This window comes from Triturus cristatus, chromosome 2_1 (assembly GCF_964204655.1).
Source record: "Triturus cristatus chromosome 2_1, aTriCri1.1, whole genome shotgun sequence".
Classification (NCBI taxonomy): domain Eukaryota; kingdom Metazoa; phylum Chordata; class Amphibia; order Caudata; family Salamandridae; genus Triturus; species Triturus cristatus.
The window spans coordinates 983,738,472-983,758,145 of NC_140581.1; the positions used below are offsets into that span (position 1 = coordinate 983,738,472).

Here is a 19,674-nt window from a genome sequence, read left to right on the forward strand (position 1 = left end):
CACATTTTCTCTGCTTTTCAATCTCTGTTCAGACAAAATGTGACACTTTGTGAGATATATCGATTACTTTTTTTTCATTTGGAAAGGATCTAATGCTAGATTACAGGAATTTCACCAATGGCTAAATGGTATATCAACTAATATTCAATTCGCCTTGAATTCTGATTCCACAGCTGTCCCATTTCTAGACCTGTGGGTGAGATCAGAAGACCACAAGATATATACTTCACTCTATAGGAAGCCTACTGAATGCAATTCCCAATTACAATATGGTAGTCATCACCCACGATTCTTAGTGATAACTTACCTTTCAGACAGTTTTTGCACATTCGCAGAAACTGTACCAAAATGTGGACTACTTCAGGGAATCGGACACTCTGATTAACAACCTCATCAAGAGAGGTTGCCCTAGGAGACTGGTCAAGCAAGGACAAAAACGGACATGGTACAATTCCCATGAAACACTTCTTGAACCTCATGAACGCACAATAGAGATTGACCGTACCATTTGTGTCAGCACATTCAACACAGCCAGTAATGAGATCAAAAAGATTATCTTAAATCATTGTAACCTAATGAAAGATCATTTGCCTAGTAAAACAAAACCACTGTTCTCTTTCAAAAGAGGTGACAATCTAAAGGATTCTCTAGAGCTGCCTTTCCCCCTGTAACCAAACCAATGATACAATCTCAATGGTGGTTACCATCTATTGTAGGGAACTTTACGTGTGATTCTTATGCGTCATTCAAGTATTGTATTGGCACCAAAGTATTCATAAAAGAGAATGGCAAATACAATCTCAACTCATTCACCAACTGCATTTCACGGGATGTGGTATACGCCATTTGGTGCTCAAGTCTTTTGGTCTATATTGGCCAAGCGAAGCAGAAGGTCAAGAGTCGGATCCTGTAACACTGAAGTAGGATTAGATGTACAGTAACAGGGGCACCACTGGTCGAACATTTCCAACTGCAACAACATATAGCAGAAGATCTACATTGGCAGGTCATCAAACAAGTGAAACCAGACCCCATAGGTGGCGATATATCACAGATACTCTCATGCAAGGAACTACAATGGATTGAAAAGTTGGACTCCACATTGTACAGACTGAACTCCACAGAGGATTGGAGACAAGCGGCATTCCTCTGATTCAACTGCATTTGATTTGCTTTGAACTTGATTTTCCATACTTTAATATGATTAACTGATGGACACATTTTTGCCTGCAGGTGTCCACTATGTTTCTATTGTTCTTGTGGCACACTAATACTTCACAGTGTATCCCAATCAACTGTATTGTAATTGCATTTGCATTTATATAGCACTACCCTTGGATAGGCGCTTTTTGGCAAGTAGCACTCTACTCCAGAACCCAAAAAGTATTAGTGGTGAATAAGTATAGGGAAATATGAAATTAATTTGAGAGGTGGACATGTGAGCCTGTTAGTTGGATTGAAAAGGAAAGTGGAGGGATAGAAGAGGGAAGGGTCCAGAAAGTGTTTATTTGGAGATCATAGCAGTAGGAGGAGGTTTGGGATGAGTAAAGGAGAGATGGAGAGGGGAAGAGTCTCTAGAAGTGGATTAGGGGGAAAGATGAAGTATCGGGTGAGTCGAGGAGGGATACATGAAGGAAGGTTTTTGAAAGGTTTATTTGGGAGATCTGATTAGATTCATGCACGAACGTGCATGATCCGTGCTTGCATATGACAACAAAAATCAATATTAGGCATCCAGACATCGGTACAGCCATTACCATGAGGAGTACTTGTCCATCCAACACATAGATTTCCACTCATACCCATGTCTGTTTTTAAGACATATTAGTAACCCATCACCATAATAAAAGGAAGATCATGATGAAAAAAGACTTCCGACTTAAAAATCAAATCCTTTGACAAAAACTCTATTAACACCTAGGAGTCAAGTGAGAGGTCTTAAAATGTGGAAACAGAGTTGTGTGTCTTTACTCCGAATATAGGGAAATGTGGAGCATTGTAAACACCTTGCATTTTATGTAGCAAACACATATAAAGGCCAGGCAAAATGTCCATTGCAGAGTTTCAAATTCATCTGCAAACTGACTGCTTTCTCTGATGTTCAGTCATGTAAATGAAAGGGCTTCACACAGTTATTGAATCCCAAAGGCTCTTTGCACAGCGGTCCATATTTGGTGAGGCATACTAGCATTGTCTTTCCAAATCCCAACCAAACGTTTTGCTATCTTGGCAACTGTTAGAGCAAACAATACAGAATGTACCGACCTCATGGATACGTGGTTCCTTCTACAAACACTTTAGTGTTTGCTACATGCACATTGAGTTTGTTAATACATTCAATCCCTTAGCAAAGGAGTTAGTTATCTGTAAATGGATTTTGGGGCTATCCGACTCCAGATATGTGCCATATTTGGGCAGAACCAATAGCTTTAAAGAATTTATTTAACGCAGTGAATTTAGGGGCATTATTAAAGCTGAGCTAAGATACTAATCCAGCACTTGAGGGTCTTCCACAGCACCCCAATGTGATATTCATCTACAGCAGCAAATACAATGTGCCTAACCAAATATTTTGTGTCTGAGAGAAACACTGGTTAAGATGCAGTCAGATGTTTGTGCCACAGAAGGAATAGTCCTTAGTGTTGCTGTTCTACACACAGGGGAAAACCAAAAATTTCAAATATGCCAAGATAGATATATAATGTGCATTGCAATTGATGTGTTAAGGATTATCCTAGTGCAAGCAATGTTCTAGAAAAGTAAAATACCATCAAATTGTTGATATCTTACCTAACCTTTGGTCATCAAATGCAACCATGATGCCATGTTTATCAAAGAGTGTCCCAGATATCTAAGAGTGCTGTCAATTTCAGGGCAGTGCTTACATTTTCGTTGATGTTACTTATTAAAACGAGATACCCGGGGGTATTCATTGCTCATCCTGTTGTCCCTTAAATTTCCCCAGGAGTTACCGTGCCACCCATTGCTTTTTCATCAGTTCCTTAATGGTGCCACAGGAAAGATGGTGGTGATCAAGACCTTACAAATGCCATTTAGTAGGAATGCGCTATACAAATATCAGTCAGTCAAAATTCTTTATTTCACAATGTTTCCAAGGCATAGTAAGTACACAAGATAAAAACAATGGTAATAAAAATATACATACAGTATTTGATACATCATAAAAAGAAAATTGAAATCCATATTTAAAATCCTAGATTTAATAAGATAATAATCATAAAATTATAAAGTGTGTTGTGGCTTTATAATTAACCAATAGTCGCCTCACTTTCGACCTTTGCTCTCCCATTCTATCATGGCCTTTCTGCTATTCAGAGAGGACCAGAGAAATGAGGCCGTAGCATGACATACAAAGGACGCTCATTACAGGGCGCAGAGAAAGCAGAGATCCATAACCTACCTACTTGCCGTGAGGGGAACGGCTCGCAGAGGTGCTGCGGGGCTGAATATCCACGGAGTAACACCGCCGTGAGGGAAACGGCCTGTTCAAACTCCATATCCCAGCATTCCCCTTGGCAGCGCACGCTGATGACGACGCTATTCAGCGCCGGTCTGCTTTAAATCCGAGCAGGCGCTCACGCAGCGCGGGACGCTCATTACAGGACGCAGAGAAAGCAGAGATCCATAACCTACCTACTTGCCGTGAGGGGAACGGCTCGCAGAGGTGCTGCGGGGCTGAATATCCACGGAGTAACACCGCCGTGAGGGAAACGGCCTGTTCAAACTCCATATCCCAGCATTCCCCTTGGCAGCGCACGCTGATGACGACGCTATTCAGCGCCGGTCTGCTTTAAGTCCTTGCCCGTCTGTGCCCGTGTGAGACCGGACTGGACCACCCATCGTGGTTTTTCCTTATATCCTTACATCTTCCCATCACGATCTTCCCTCAAGGATTGGTGCTCATCCACAGGTAATTGCCATCCATTCCTGTAACACTAACTGATCCGAACTTTTTTGATTACATCTACCAGACTGTGGGCAAAATAAACGCCCTTAGATATAGTTGAATATCTCTCTTTATCATGGGCAAAAGGAAAGCATTGAGCTGCGAACCAACAGAGGGAATGGACACAAAGAAGCCAAAAAAGCAATCTCTACTAACATATTTGACCGGGGCAATGGGGGCAATTGAAAAACAAATCTCCTCAGTAGAACAATCATTAGCAGCGGGTACTCTGGTGAATGAAGAAGTCAGTGAGGGGGACGATCAACTCACTCTCATTAACCCCATTATTTCGACTGTGAGTACAGATATTGTAATACCAGTTAATGGGTGTGTCCAAAATATTACAAATGACATAATAGTACACAACAACAGCGATCAAAACTTAGTACAACAAGATAAGGGGAAAAACTTGACTAAGAAACAGTTAGGGAAACAAGGTAAAGGCACAAAAGTGGTTAGTCAATCTAGGCCACATAGAGGTAAGGACATTTTTGGCAAGAAAAAAACCCAAGACAGGGCTAAAAACTCAACACAACTTCCTGATACATCCCATATAGCAACAAATAACCCCATACAACAACATAATAAGGGGACTGAACCGGAATGTATCCTCTCTTCCATTAAAATTCTTGATGCTTTCGTTAGAGAAGCTGTTGAGGCGATCGGTTCTAGACTAGATCAGATTGAGTCCCAGGTCGCGAAACTCCTTTCGCGTAAAGAAGATACACCTATCTCATCCCCCAGCTTAAGGTCCACTAGTAACAGCGCGAATTACACCAGGAAATCTCGAACCTCTCATCCCCATATTGACGCACCTGTAGAGACTCCCACAACTGAAAGTACCAAACAGCTTAGGGTAACAAAGACATCACATAATACAGTCATGCCGTCTCACACAGTCTCTAATAGTCACTCCTCTTCTGCTATTAATCCAACATCTGTAAAGGCGTCTCATCCTTTACATCTTGATCTTCCTCCAGCATGTACTCCTTATACAGTGATTTTGGGCAATGTTCCCCATCTAGGCCTAAACGATCAGGAGAGCAACGAATCATTAAGGAACAAAGCACTACATTGGTTGGGAGACAGAGTGGGTGACACTAACATCCTGTTCGAAGAGTTCAAGATGATACGCAGAATAGGATGGATAGGAAGATCAAGGAAATCCTTTATGGGCGACTGCCTGATACTGACTTTTAGATCCCCCTGGTTAGTTAGAAAAATTTTGGGGTCCGCGCCAAAAAATATATTTGACAAAGGGATTAAGATTCTTCCCCTAGGCTTTTTCTATCGCCCTCCCTCCGAACAAATGAATTCGGTTCATCATCAATTTTCGTTGAACCAAAAATTTAACGTCCCTGTCCGTAATCGTTTTGGTGTACTCACCTCTCTAGACGATCAAGATTGACTCTCCCTAAAGCCATTAAATAGAGCTAGGAGTCTAGCTGGGAACTCCGACATCTGCTTGCTTCCCCATCCTCGAAGGAGCTCTCCTGAGATTGAGATTGATTTAGTAGCAACAGCCGCTGACACCGAAAGGCAGCCACGGCATAAGTCAATGCAGGAGGATATACACGCTATAGCTTGCAATAATAAAATCAACCTGAATCCTACTTTAGAGGAAACAGAGGCCCCAAGACTAGCTGACCTTCCACTTATAATATCTAGGAAAGAGGAAGGTTATATTAATATCACATACTGGAATATATGGGGCCTATACTCAAAAATTCACAACGACCTTTTCACTGATTTTGTTAAAAACTCGGACATTTTATGTCTGCAGGAGACTTGGTCGGTAAGCGCAATTAATATCAATGGCTTCAAAACTTTCCATATTCCAGCCTCTCCCTCCCCTTATGGAAGACCAAAGGGATGCCTATGTATATACTTATCCAATCTTGTTGTACTAAAAAAAGTCAAACTAGAATGTTCAAATTCTTATTTTCAAATACTCACCCTCACATTAGATAGGAAAGACGTTTTAATACTCGTCAATTTTTACAACAACATCCCAAAACAGAACGAACTTAAAGTTATTGATCACCTCAGACAAGCTGTTCATGACATTCAGCTGGCCAACTCAGGTGACGCCCAAATCATCTGGGGAGGGGATTTTAACATTAAGTTGTGCCCCATAAATAATAATAGGATTTGTGGTATGACTGACGAGGACAAATATAATCTTACACACTTTCCTCATAATATTTTGGGGGGTGCTCTGAATGAATCTCTATTTATGCTGAACCTGAGATTCGCAAATGAACTAGTGATCCCTCCAACTGCATTCTTACCCACTTATAATGGGAGAGGAACAGGCTCTGTAATAGATTTTATTCTTGCATCAAATAATCTCGAAAACAGGGTAAAGCAATTTACCACCCATAAGATCGCTATTAGCGACCACTTCCCACAGACCGTAGATATCATGAGGAAAAGTTCCAATTCCCTCACTAAACGCAAAACGAATATATTCCGTCACAATTGTCCCAATCTTGCTATTGATAGTCTGAATGGTTTCTCTTTAAAATGGGAACTAGTAGACCCAGAAACCATTACTTCTTCAGTGGTGACTAAGGCCCTACCCCATATAATGTCCTGCTTGGAAGAGAATACCCCTTCATCGACTATCATAGACAGTTTTATTTCCATTACAACTACTATAAAAAACACACTGATTGTAAACAAGAAAAATACAGACCCTAAGAAAACAAAATGGTTCGATAAAACCTGCACAAATGCCCATCGCACCCTAAAAAGAGCCATCCATAATAGGGACAAAGACGGACTAGCAGTCCAGCAAGCAAGGAAAAGTTACAATCAGGCTATCGCAACCAGGAAAAAGGTATTAAAAGAATCATTGTGGGAGGATCTACATAGGGCAAGCAACCAGAATGATATCAAAAAATTCTGGAAAGTAATTAGGTCCCCGTTTCTTTCAACGGATAATCAACCATCAATAGAAATAGCTATTGACGAGGCCCAATGGGTGAATCACTTCACAAGAATTTTTGGCGACTCAGAGTCGCGAAATAGTTTTGCCTCAAATTCACCACCGCAATATGAAGTTCCTATCCCCCTTACCACTGAGTTATCTTTCTCACTTGAGGAAGTCCTAATTGCACTAAATGAAAGTAAAGGCTCCAAGGCCCCTGGTCCTGACGGGGTCCCGGTAGACATCTATAAATATAACACAGATCTCTGGGCACCAATATTAACCCGCGTTCTCAATGCTACCTCCTCTCAGGGCCTCATTAACAGTTGGACGGAATCCATCATGGTCCCTATTTACAAAAAGGGCAATAGACAGGATCCTTCCTGCTACAGACCAATCTCACTCCTGGATTCACTAGGAAAAGTAGCAGGAAGGATCCTTCTGACGCGGCTGCAAACCTGGGCTGCAGACAAGAACATACTGTCTGACTTACAGTTCGGTTTCAGAGAAGGCCTGGGGACAATAGACCAGGGACTTAATCTAGCCATTTTGTTGGGCAAATACACGAGGGCGAAGAGAGGGAAACTATATCTTGCGTTTGTTGACCTCTCTTCAGCCTTCGATTGTGTTGCTCACGATAAACTGTGGCATATTTTAAAGGAAATGAAAGTAGAAGAACCTTTAATAGATTTTTTAAAAGCCCTCTACAGCAATGCCTCAGCGAGAGTTCGATACGGAAAAGCGGGTGAATGTACTTCGTCATTTAAAGTACTTAGAGGGGTTAGACAGGGGTGCGTCCTGGCCCCATTCCTTTTCACTCTTTATACAAACGGCCTTGAGAAGGCTTTACTGGATGGAACCCAGGACGTCCCCCAGGTTCAGCAAATCTCGACCCCTAGACGTATACCAGCATTATTGTATGCTGACGACGCTGTGATCCTAGCTAGGACCCCCATAGCTCTCCAGAAGGCATTAGTATTGTATAACAAATATATGCAAGGCATCGACTTAAATATCAATATTACAAAAACTTTTGTGATGAACTGTGGCAATGGTAGCAAAAAGAGTAAAGATATCTACCTAAACGGGAATAAATTGGCCAGTACACCGACTTACTCTTACTTGGGAATACTTATAGATGATAAGGGCACATGGAACCAAGCAATCATACAAAGAAAACTCCTTTTTACGAGAGCCACCACTGCCCTTGTCAATTTTTCACAAAAACTGGGGAAAAGACCACCATCAGAACTGATCAAAATCTACAAAGCAAAATGTATAAGCGTGGCAACATACGGGGCAGGGATCTGGGGACATAGGAATGTATTTGAATTGCTCAAAGTGGAAAACGCATTTCTAAGATATCTATTAGCGGTTCCAGCTTCAACTTCCACTTTCGTTTGCCATGCTGAGCTGGGAGTCCCTTACATCACGGACATTATAAAAATTCAACCCGTAACTTTATGGCACCGCATTTGGAAGTCAGAAACAAACCACTTTAATCAATTGGTGCTTCAAGATGTTCTCAAACTGGACCACTGCCTCGAAATTAAATGGATTAAGTATGTGAAGGATTTTATGACAGACATTGGTAATCCCGATTATTTTAACAATCCCTTTTCCATGACAGCTATTGCAAGGAAAGACTTTAAGAAACGTTGTATGAATCATATGGAGAGTTTGAGACTAACCAATGAAGCCACAAAACTATCAGTGAGCCATAACCTAATGATATCTACTTCACTAGGCATGCAATTATATCTTCAAAACACAGATAAAAGTTATGATAGATTTGTGCTCACACGCTTCCGTCTAAATGTTTTCCATAGGCTGGTGACTTTTCCAACTGTCAATAACTGGTCTAACGAACTTTTACCCTGTCCATGTGATTCCATTTCTGTGCAATCAACAATTCATGTCATTTTATTTTGTAAATTTTATGATGAACACAGAAAGAGATGGTTGAAACCAATTTTTAAACTTTGGGGAATTAGTCAATGTCGACCAGCATTTTTGGCCCTACAATGTCTTGATAACAACAGTATAAATTACAATGTTGCCGTCTTTTTAAAACATTTGATTAAACACAGAAATAGTATTGTTCTAGATTCTTTGTGAATAGAGCAAATTTTTAGAAGAATAGCAGACATCAGTTACCAAACGTTGTTTTGGATTTATCCCCCAATGCATCCTAAAAAAGCAGTAGGGGGCATACGTTTCTTCTATTTTGCCCTAAAAAACTGTTAACTCATTTTTAGCACCTTTGTATATATGGACTTTTAAAGTTGTTAATATTGTATTATATATTTGCTGGGTGGATTCTCTTTATCGCCTTCACATGACATATAAATGTTTCCCAGTTAGGTTCTAGGTGAACAGATGGACAAACAGTATTATTGATATAAAGACATAGCTCCAAACGTTGTTTTGGTTTTATCCCCCAACTGCATCCTAATAACGCAGTAGGGGGCGCACATTACATTGTTTTTGGTCTCCAGTTTCACAAAATTTTTAACCAATTTAATAACAGGGCAGATAAATTTGAAATAACGACTTGTATATTTTCGAGCTGTAAAGTTGCTTTCGCTTTTTCCAATTTTGTACCGATAATTTCCTTGCACTACATCTTGTACATATAGGATTTTATAAACCTTTTTATGTGTATATGTATTCAGTATGATATGTTATAATGTATACGCTTTTATGGATTGAAATCAACTTTCCGAATAAAGCTTATTTTTGATTTGATTTGACATACAAAGGATTCATCAATTGTTTAATAAAATAAAGAGCAGGCTGACATTGTTTAAAATTAAATTAATGCAGAAGAGAGAGAATAAACATTTTCCTTAGTAGATCATAAAAACTGCAAAAAAATAATAAATGCAAATCTGACTGGGCTGACCTTTCGTCACAGGGACAAACTAGCAGATCATTTAGCGAATGCATATTCTTTGGAAAACCCTTCATCAAAGGGATGAGATTTACACGGAACGCAACTAAAATAAACTGATGCTGGGGATTTGACACAAATGCTAAATATGATTTGTCAACTTGAGTGGAGAGGGGGCACTTAAGGCACATCTTTACTGAGGTTTTTTGACGACTTCATTCACCTCTCTCTCCTACAGTCTTCTCTAAAAAGATGTCTTTGATTCTTGCTTTAGACACAGTCCTACAGCTAGATGGATTAACATATAGATCGCCCAAACCCAAATTTCCCACTGTAGATTTCACATATTGCATACAAGCGATCTTATGTACATTGTCAAGGGCTAAACAGTCCCTAATAATATTTTATGTCAGGTTAACAGCGTCTCTCCTCCAAATCGAGTGCCATAACAAAATAGGTGCTAATCTCATAATATCAGAAAGATATGGGGCCTCAAGTTTAATGTGACAATTATAATTTGAACAGTTACGTGGAAGGGCTAGTAATCTTTTATAAAAACCATCCTCTGTTCTTTGTAAAGAATCAGTTGCCGCCACCCTCTACACTCCCACTCCATACGTCGATGTGGAGATAGATTTAGCGGCTTATATCTTTTTTATTACCTTGATAGGCTTAGATCCCAACTTCTTAATAAAGCTTAAAATGGCCCTTGCACTTTTTCCATGACTAGAGCTCTGTTGTCCACCATGTTTGACCATGTGTGTTCTCTATCAAACAAAACCCCCAGGTAAGAAAATGTGTCCTCCACTGCCAGCCTGGGTGACTCTATATAGAACGCTGGAAGTCTGATGAGGAGTGCCACTGCCACTAAACAGAGGATTTAGCTTCATTAACCTAAATATTCAGACTAGTCATTACTTTAAGTAGACCTCTATACGTTTTTGTAATGCCACCCCAGTTCTTGCAATTGGCCCTGCATCATCTGCATAAAGCAGTATAGGGAGGGGTGCTGCATTAAAAGCGGGTACATTTTTCATAGATCCAGTCACAGCTGCCTGCACCCCATTAGTATAGATTGAAAATAATTAGGGGGCAAGAACGCAGCCCTATTTTATGCCCCGTTTTATCAAGAAATGCTTCGAACACTCCCCATCCCTACCATAATGGACACAGGCAGTAGCTTGGGCGTACATCTGTAGGAAGAAACTGATTATAGCTGCCTCGATGCCCATCTCTTCCATAATAATCCATAGCTTAGAGTGGGTAACACAATCAAAAGCGGCCGCCAGATCCATAAAGGCCATAGAGATCTGCTCGGGCTTTGCCATCGTATATTTGGTTATGGTCAAACTCAGGTTGAGGCATTGTTCTATGGTCCCCTTGCCTTTTTGGAAGCCGTATTGAGATGGTATTAGAATGTTCCTCTCTCTGGTCCAATCCTCCAGCCTGTTCAAAAAACGGCGTCCCATCAGTTTTGCTTTCCTGTCTAACAGGGAAATGGGCCTGTAATTTTGAGGATTGGACTTGTCTCCCTCTTTAGGTCTCGGCTGGCGTGGCTGCGCACATGCGCAGCGCGCTCGGCGAGAATTAATGTTTTTGAGTAAGTTCTGTAAAGGGCTTCAAGCCCCGCCCCTCTTTCCCATTGACTGGCGTCACCGTTTATGCTAAACGGTGGCCAGCCATTGGAAAAGAGGTGTTTGTGACGTTTACTTTTGGCTTTTTGAGTCGTCCCACTTGGACTGGCTCGTCTGCCTTCAGTGCGTCGCAAAAGGTTTCTTATCTTTATGGGGCCATGTGTTTCAAACACATGGCCCCATAAAGACAAGAAATCATCTGCAGCGCGGTCCTCTTTCACTTTCGGGACCGCGCTTGTCTTTGTATCTGGTGGCCGCCACTGGATGTGAGAGATAGACGCACAGTTTACGATAATAAATGTGTGAGGTGACTTTCACTCGTGATTCCTCTGCCTTTTTATGCGGCATCATGACCCCCATTTTATCGGATCTCGGAGAATTGTTTCCCATTTTAAGCCCAGAGCCATAGCCTGCTCACTTTGCTATAAACTGTGAAATAAATGGGCAACGCTGCTCTCTTATCGCTTTGCAGAGCCACTGCGACATAAACTCTGTGCACTGCGATTCTATGGGTTTCTAATCTGTATGTTCTGGTGAAGCTCCCCACACACTGCGTGGGTGAAAGGAAGCATTTATAGAGCCGTCACTGGGAGATGAGGATGTAGGAGATTTTCGCACTGTTCTTGGCTGGACGATCTCAGAGCTCGGCGCCCTGGGTTTCTTTTCACACGGGCATCCCGGTCCCTGCAGCTGCTGCTGCGCTCAGTGCATGGAGGAAAGAGCGCTGCGCCGGGCTGCACGGAGTCAGGACCCAGCTGAGGGTCACACTCGGGCCAGGGTCCGGGACTCCAGTGGCCCCGTATCTAAGGAGGCGGGAAGGAGCCTGCGGGAAGGCCACGCAGAAGTTAGGGACTCGAGTGACCCTTTCTTGAAGAAAGGAAACAGAGGCAGGAGTCCCAGGAAAGGCAGCGCCCGAGGTAGGGAATCGAGTGACCCCATCCCCATCGGGGGAGATGGGGGACCAAAGGAATGCCGCCCCAGGGACTCGAGTGATCCCTACCCCAGGGCAGGGGACAGAGGCCTGGGGGAGAGCCGGCCCGCGGCCCGGCACCCAGTCAAGTCATTCAGGGAGGTCGGTCGGACAGGGGCGCATAATGAGCCCTTATTCCGGGTCTGTGGTAGTGTCCCGGGGGCAGACCGTGCTGGGGCCCCCAGCGACCCACTCTTCTGGGAAGGATAGAGGGCCCCTATTGGAGGCCGTGCAGAGACTACCGGTGAACCCCTCTCCAAGACAGGAGGCTATGCTGGGGCCCCCATTGATTCCCTCTTTAGAGAGGGAGCCACAGTCCCCAGGGATAGGAGCTGGGCCCTCGAGAGTGGGCGTTCAGGGGCATCCTCTGATCCTATGCCCGGGGAGGGTAGCCAGGCACCCGGTGTCGGGCATAGAGTAAGTCGGCCTATGGACCCCACCGAACATTTCCATGGGGAGGGAGATCAAACATCCGGTGCTGGCCATACTGGGACCCTTGGTAATGCCGCTCCTGGAGAGAGAGGGGACAGTCCCCCAGGAACGCAACTGAATGTAAGTTCAGATCGTTTTGATCCCCTCTTAGTGCTTTACTCCCCAAAGGTGCCATTGCCCTTTCCTGAGGTACGTGCCTTCAATAACTTGGCTGAATACGAAAGTTTTCAGTGCCGGGGTGCGGTACCCAGGGCCCGGGCAACAGGGACTGTCAAGACGCGCAAAGGCAAGAAACCTCCTCCGGATCCTGAGCGTGTCCAGCGCCTCAAGAACCAGATTGTCTACGAGGACACGAAGCCCCAGCCCCCCAGGAAGGGACACCGGGGCCCCAAGAATGTGCTCACCAGGATGCCATGTAAGTATTTGTTTTTTAATATGTGGTAGCACTTAATCTCCCTTCAGTGTATTTTCTTTTCTTATTATAGGTGCATTCTGACGTCAGAACGTGCCTATAATAAGAAAATGACCCACCTAGTCGCTTGTAATTACCTATTACAGGCGACTCGTGACGTCACTCTGCTCAGGGGTACAGCGACCTTCACTCAGGAAGGAAGTGGGTGTGCCTGAGCCTAAGAACTGTGTGTGTATGTAGCAGCAGTTTTTCCCAGAGACAGCACATGCTTCTGCTGCTTGTGAGACATTTTGTTAACTTAAAAGGGGCCTAGAGCCTACCTATTGCTTACCTTTGGTTGACTTCATCGTCACTCATTTGCTTGCTCCTGTTTGGTCAGTGCATGCCAGCTTCACTTTCTCTTCATGTATTTCTGTAGCTTGTACCAATTACTGCTTCCTTTCATTGTGTCCTCCTTCTCACATTTTCTGGCCAGTGCTGCTTTTTAGGTCTCATATATACACATACAATACATCTGCATATCTAAATAACGAAACCTCTAAATACATGCATAAATATGCATATTATGTACATTGAAAAATGCTAACACAATAATAAAAACACTTCTAAAAAGAAACACCATTTGCTATAAAAAAAAATGCTCTAACTTGGACAAAGACGAGACCTGTTGCATTTTTAATGCTTGTTGTAAATGGGAATTATTATCATGCTATTCCATGAGGCTGGGGGACCCACCTTATTTATGGTGTTAAAAACATCGGTTAGTCGCCTTGGCGACGTGTGTGCAATCTACCTACTGCGGGGGCATAGCGGTGGCGGACGTTCAGGCATATTACAGGGCCGCGCATCTCCTAGTTATAAACGAATGGTGGTACGCCTCCCCCACGGATCCAGCTTACGCATTGGACCGGGCCGCATTGGCGGAGACGCCTCTGCTGCATCTCCTCTATAGCCGTTCCTCGCTGGGACGGTTGCCCCCTGCCTGTGCCACGGTGGTCCGGATCTGGCGGCAATCGGTCAACTCCATCGGATGGCGCGGTAGGCTTACGCGGGCCACCCCATTGTGGCAGGGTACCCTGCTCAAGGAGACGGCAAGTTTGGAAGGCTTTCGGTATTGGAACATAATAGGGATTTCCACGCTGGGGGACATCATGAAGGGGGTGTCGCTCAAATCATTCCAGATGTTGCAGGCTGAATTTGAGCTGCATAAATCCCAGTTTCACAGATACCTTCAATTGCGACATGCCCTCACACCTAGCATCCAACATCTAGACACTCTGCCGGAGTTCCACCCGTTAGAAGGCAGGCTTTTGATGGGGGATCTCGGGGATCACAAAATACGAAAGCTTTATCAGACACTGACAACATTCATGCACACCACCCTAGATAATACCAAGGAGGCGTGGCAGCGAGATATCCCCACACTCACGGAGGATGATTGGGCGGATGCTATTGCGGGTCCGCGTTATGCGGCGGTGGCCACCAAATACCGATTTATACAATTTAAATATTTGCATAGGGCATATTACACTCGGCACCGCCTTTGGCGCATGCACTTGATTGAGTCCCCCACGTGTCTCCGATGCGGCGGCGGTGACGGCACATTTATACACACGGTGTGGGATTGTGGGCGGCTGCGCCCGTTCTGGGAGGCGGTTCTGTCATGCTTGCGGGGGGTGCTGGGTTGGGAGCTACCCCCCGACCCCCACTTAACACTGTTGCACTGTACCGAGGAGATAGGGGGCAATATCTATAAGCGACACCTCCTGTTTCTGGGTTTGACGCTGGCCAAACGAGATATTGCCCAGCATTGGAAGTCCTCTACCCCGCCCCCGGTTCAGGCCTGGAAGAAGGCGTTGGATCGTTGCATGTCCGCGGAAGAGGCGGTATTCTTGGCAAGGGGTTGTCCGAGCAAGCATGGTAAAGTCTGGAAGAGATGGGCGCGATATCGGGGCATCGTATTGTCCGTACTCGAGGGTGCAGTGACATTGGACCCCATAGAGAGACTGATTAGAGCCCCGGTGGCTTCCCCTCCGAGGCCCCATGACCGGTGAGCCGGAGGAGGGTAACCAGAATATGGAGCAATCGCTGATAGGAAATGTTGCATATCCATGTTGGACTGTGGGTTGGTGTGCTGTGCGGGAGGGGGGGAGGGTTTGTGGGTCTGATGTTCTGCAGACCAGGGGGGGGCTGAACAGGGATACCAATTCTCACTGTTCTTCTGTCTGCATTGGTACCATGTATGGGGGCGAGTTCCCCGGTGTCCTTCAAAATGCCAATAAAGTTTGTTGTAAAAAAAAAAAACATCGGTTAGAAGTGGAGTCCAAAGCTCTTGGTGAGCTAGGAAAAAATCTACTGGGACCCCTTCTGGACCTGGGGGATTAGTATCACTACATTGAGCCAGCCCCAATTTCTCCTCTGCTGCCATATCGAGAGCCAAAATCTCCTTATGGGTTACCTGCTGGTAGAGGGAAATACCAGAGGCACATCGGCAGCCCCAAAAATTTGCTCAAAATGAGCCACCCAAACATCCTCGTCATCATGTGTGTCTAGTGTCGGATCGGTGTCATCTTTGAGAAACGGGGCACTAATCACTCTCCAGAAAACCCTGGAGTTTTTGTAGTTACTGCTTGTGCCAGGTTCTCCCATGCTTCCTCGCTCTGGCCCCTGATTCTGGCTTTCTGTGCCTCACTATAAGATATGCATAGAGCCCTCACCAATTTTTGATCTCTCAGGATGGTTCTAAGGGCAGTATGCAGATTTCTTAAGGTCTTAGAGCAGGCCGCATCAAACCAGCCGACCACTAGGGTCGCCTGGAGGGAGTTCGACCGAAGCAGGTTACTTTGGACCTCAGCCAATATATCTAAAAATGCCAGCTTAAGCCTTCCGGATTGTGAGCTGGATTTACACACATCAAAACCTCACTCAGCTTTTTTGAGATTATCAATGGAACAACTTGATCTTTGTTAATCTTTTCCCATTTTAATAAGTTCCCGTTCTTCCTTGCTAAAATTGGCTTGGGTACTTTGTCTGCTGCAAGCCTATTTCCCACCAACCATACCATAATGCAAGAAAGGCCCGCATGATTGCTAAACGAAAAAAAAGATGGGTCTGCTTGGGTTATTCTGCCACAGTGGGGTTCTGAAGCTAATATGAAATCTATGGTAGAGCCAAACTCCATACTCATAAATATCTTTGGGAGTAAACCCGTATCTGGATCTGGCCTAATAATTATCTCAAGATTCATAGTTATTAAACGCCTGTTGAGCAAATTATCATATTCATTATGAGTGAAATTGGGAATTACACCCCCCGCTACATCAGCTACTCCACACACTGGGACTGTCATATTATCACAACAATGCACTTTGAGGTCACCCAGCCACAGATATAAATACACTTATGGTGTGCTTCCCTGATAGTGGTAATTTCCCTTTCCAAATGACCTGCCACTCACGCCATATTCCTTCCAAAATTATTATTGTAGTAGTCGATCAACAGCCAGTCTCAATTGCCTAAACCTTCACATAATAAAATATGGAAAAGGACTTGTCATAATATAAGGAAAATCCTCTTGAATTAAATCCCCTGGGTTAAAACTTCGGAGATTGTTTATTTGAAAGCCCAGAGTCTCAGGGTGTCACATGCCCAAGCACGGGTAATGCACAGGAGAGCAAAGGATTCTCTTCTGGGAGCTTTAACTTCTCCTTAATAAGGGTTCTTCTAATCCCCTTTAAGGATGTTCAGTGATAGGGACAATGCCATGTTAGGTCGTGTTATTATTTATTTATAACAAAATGCAAAAAGAACTATTGATGGTCAGAATGCAGAACAATGTCATACATTCACCCCAGTACAGAGATCTGGGCCTAAATCCATCGTTTTTTGCTCACCATGCTATTCCAGTTTGGACCCTGCCATATGCAAATCAGTCTTGACCCTGTGCCCAATGGGAACAGTCCATCCCGAACTGCCAGGCCAGGTCCTCCCTGGACTGGAAACAAGCATCCTAGGACCAGTTTCGGGGTTTCACCCCTCTTCAGCCAGGATAGCTTGATTCCAGTGGCATGGAGAGCACGGGACTCACGTCTGAGCATACCCGTCCCACTCGGGGTGACAAATGCAAAAAGAACTATTGATGGTCAGAATGCAGAACAATGTCATACATTCACCCCAGTACAGAAATCTGGGCCTAAATCCATTGTTTTCCCATGGGGCACAGGGTCAAGACTGATTTGCATATGGCTGGGTATAAACTGGGGTGGCGTAGTGGGCAAAAGAACGATGGATTTAACCCAGATCTTTTGACTGGGGGAGAATGTTTGCATTGTCAGCATTCCGTCCATCATTTGTTTGCTGTAACATTATTTATTTATACACAAAATGTCTTTTTGCTGTTGGCGTAACCAATGAAATAGATAGTATACAATAGTAATAAATGCTAAAAAAAGGCGAGGGAACATAAGAAGCTAGGTCTGTTCCACAAAAATGCAAGTTTTGAGGGATTTTCTCAATCTAAAAATGCAAGCAAAGGTGCAAAAAAATGCATTGTGACCCATCATGCAAGGTGCACTCAACATCCTTGCAGAAGCCCCTTACTGATCAATATGCCAATGAAATCATTACTTGCTCTTCATTCAAGAAGTGATGAAAGGGAGAGGTCAGTTTTGGCAGCGCAAAAAAGCCGCCGTCATCATAATATAGTTAGAAGATAAAATGGGGTAGTTTGCAAGTGGCTTCCCTCTCGGCTTAACACTTCCTCCAGACTTTCCGAATAAGCAAGCCCGAAATCAGGTCCATGGTATTCTGAGCTTCCTTTACACTAACACTGTACGTCAGTGACTCATGAGTCACATCAGATCCCTCTCCAGTCGCGCCTTGTTCATGTGCCAGGCATTAATGTGTCACTGCTGAGGACCGAAGGAGTGAGGGTGGTGCCCAGATATCATTTCCCAGCACCCACAGTGCTTCCCAAAACAGCAAGAGAGAAGGAAAGGGCCGCCTGACAGATCTTCAAGAAGCCAGTCAGCATATATTTGTTAGAGAGAGTCTGAAGAGTAATAAATACACAATGGGCAATTTTAGCTTTGAAAAACAAGCATTGCTATTTAGTGGCAGTGCTGGTACGTGGTGCTGTAAACAGTTTGGTTCAACAAGGTAAGCATTCCAACATTCAAATAAACCAGGTCTGTTGCACTGAGAGGGAGTGTTTCCACAGTGATTTATCAATACCTCTGATTTTCGTCTGAAACATCATTATTTATTAGAAGAGCAAGCAATCACAATGGAAGACCATTAAAAATCACCCGGTCCCCCCCCCCCCCCCATAAAAAGAGCTCTGAAGCCCATGTCGACCGCAAGCTTTCTAAAGAGGTTCCAGGGTCCCTTTAATTACTGCCCATTGCAGTGTCCTCAAGCAGCCTCTTCAAAACTAGACAACGGTCAAATCTACCACACTGCCCTCGTACCACGGTCTTCAATGGCGTAACCAAGGCCATCGCAACCCCTGCAGTGCGGGGGGGGGGGCGAGTTCCAGGGGGCCCCCTTCAGCATAGTAACCTGGCCTGAGAGTTCCTGAGTGAGTCTGGAGAGGTGACCCTCCATGTACTTTGCTGGGGGGCCCCTTCAAGTTTTATTACGCCACTGGCGCTCTTACCCTGCCGTACTGTTTCCACAGTGGCTTCTGTACCGCTCCCTATGTCAATCACCCGCCTCACTACTTCCTTCCCTCAATTATCTCGCCCATGCCTCCTTCGCATCCTCGTCCAGACCCTCTTGTAACTTCTACAACTGCTCACACATACCTCTGCTTATAGCCATACTAACATGTAGACTACATGCAACCCATCAATACATACACTGAAAAGCAGCGTGACCCTCATTTCGAGTAGGTTCCAAAGTGTTGAATGGTAGTAAATAGATTACCACATGATTTTGCTGTTTATAGTAATGTGATAGTACCACTTTACAAAAACAGCAGTACCATTTAATTGCATGAAGAAATCCACCGCTGTAAGTACCAGCAACAATACAGTGCTATTACCACCCCTGAAACGTCAAAGGCAGAACATGTGTTTCTGCATGCTTTTCCACCATTAAGGCATAATTCAGAGTAATACCACAAATACCAAGAGCAGTAATGCAATTTCGAATTCATGGTACTAATGTGATTTGCCTGACTTGTTTTAAATGACACATCTTCTCTAATAGAAAAATGTCAGCCAATCTTCCATTCTTTGCCCAATAAAACCAAACCTCCCTCATTTGCTGATTGCAGTGCCCCATTTTGGAGTGCACCATGTCCTCAGCAGTACTCAGCATTGTAAGCTTATGCTCAAGTTCAGCTGAATGTATAGGTGATTAACAGTGAACATTGGGAATGCTGTTCACTGAGGTATTCTGTGTTTAATCAAATAGACAAGAGTGAAGCTTGA

General features: G+C 44.0%; 1 protein-coding gene and 1 pseudogene across 5 annotated transcripts in view; both read left to right on the forward strand.

The window, feature by feature from the left end:
* The window catches only part of PDE5A (phosphodiesterase 5A), a 708,225-nt gene that overhangs the window by 51,844 nt on the left and 636,707 nt on the right, over positions 1-19,674 (forward strand). The window lies entirely within an intron of this gene.
* Positions 12,136-13,272, forward strand: LOC146866163 (uncharacterized; annotated as a pseudogene).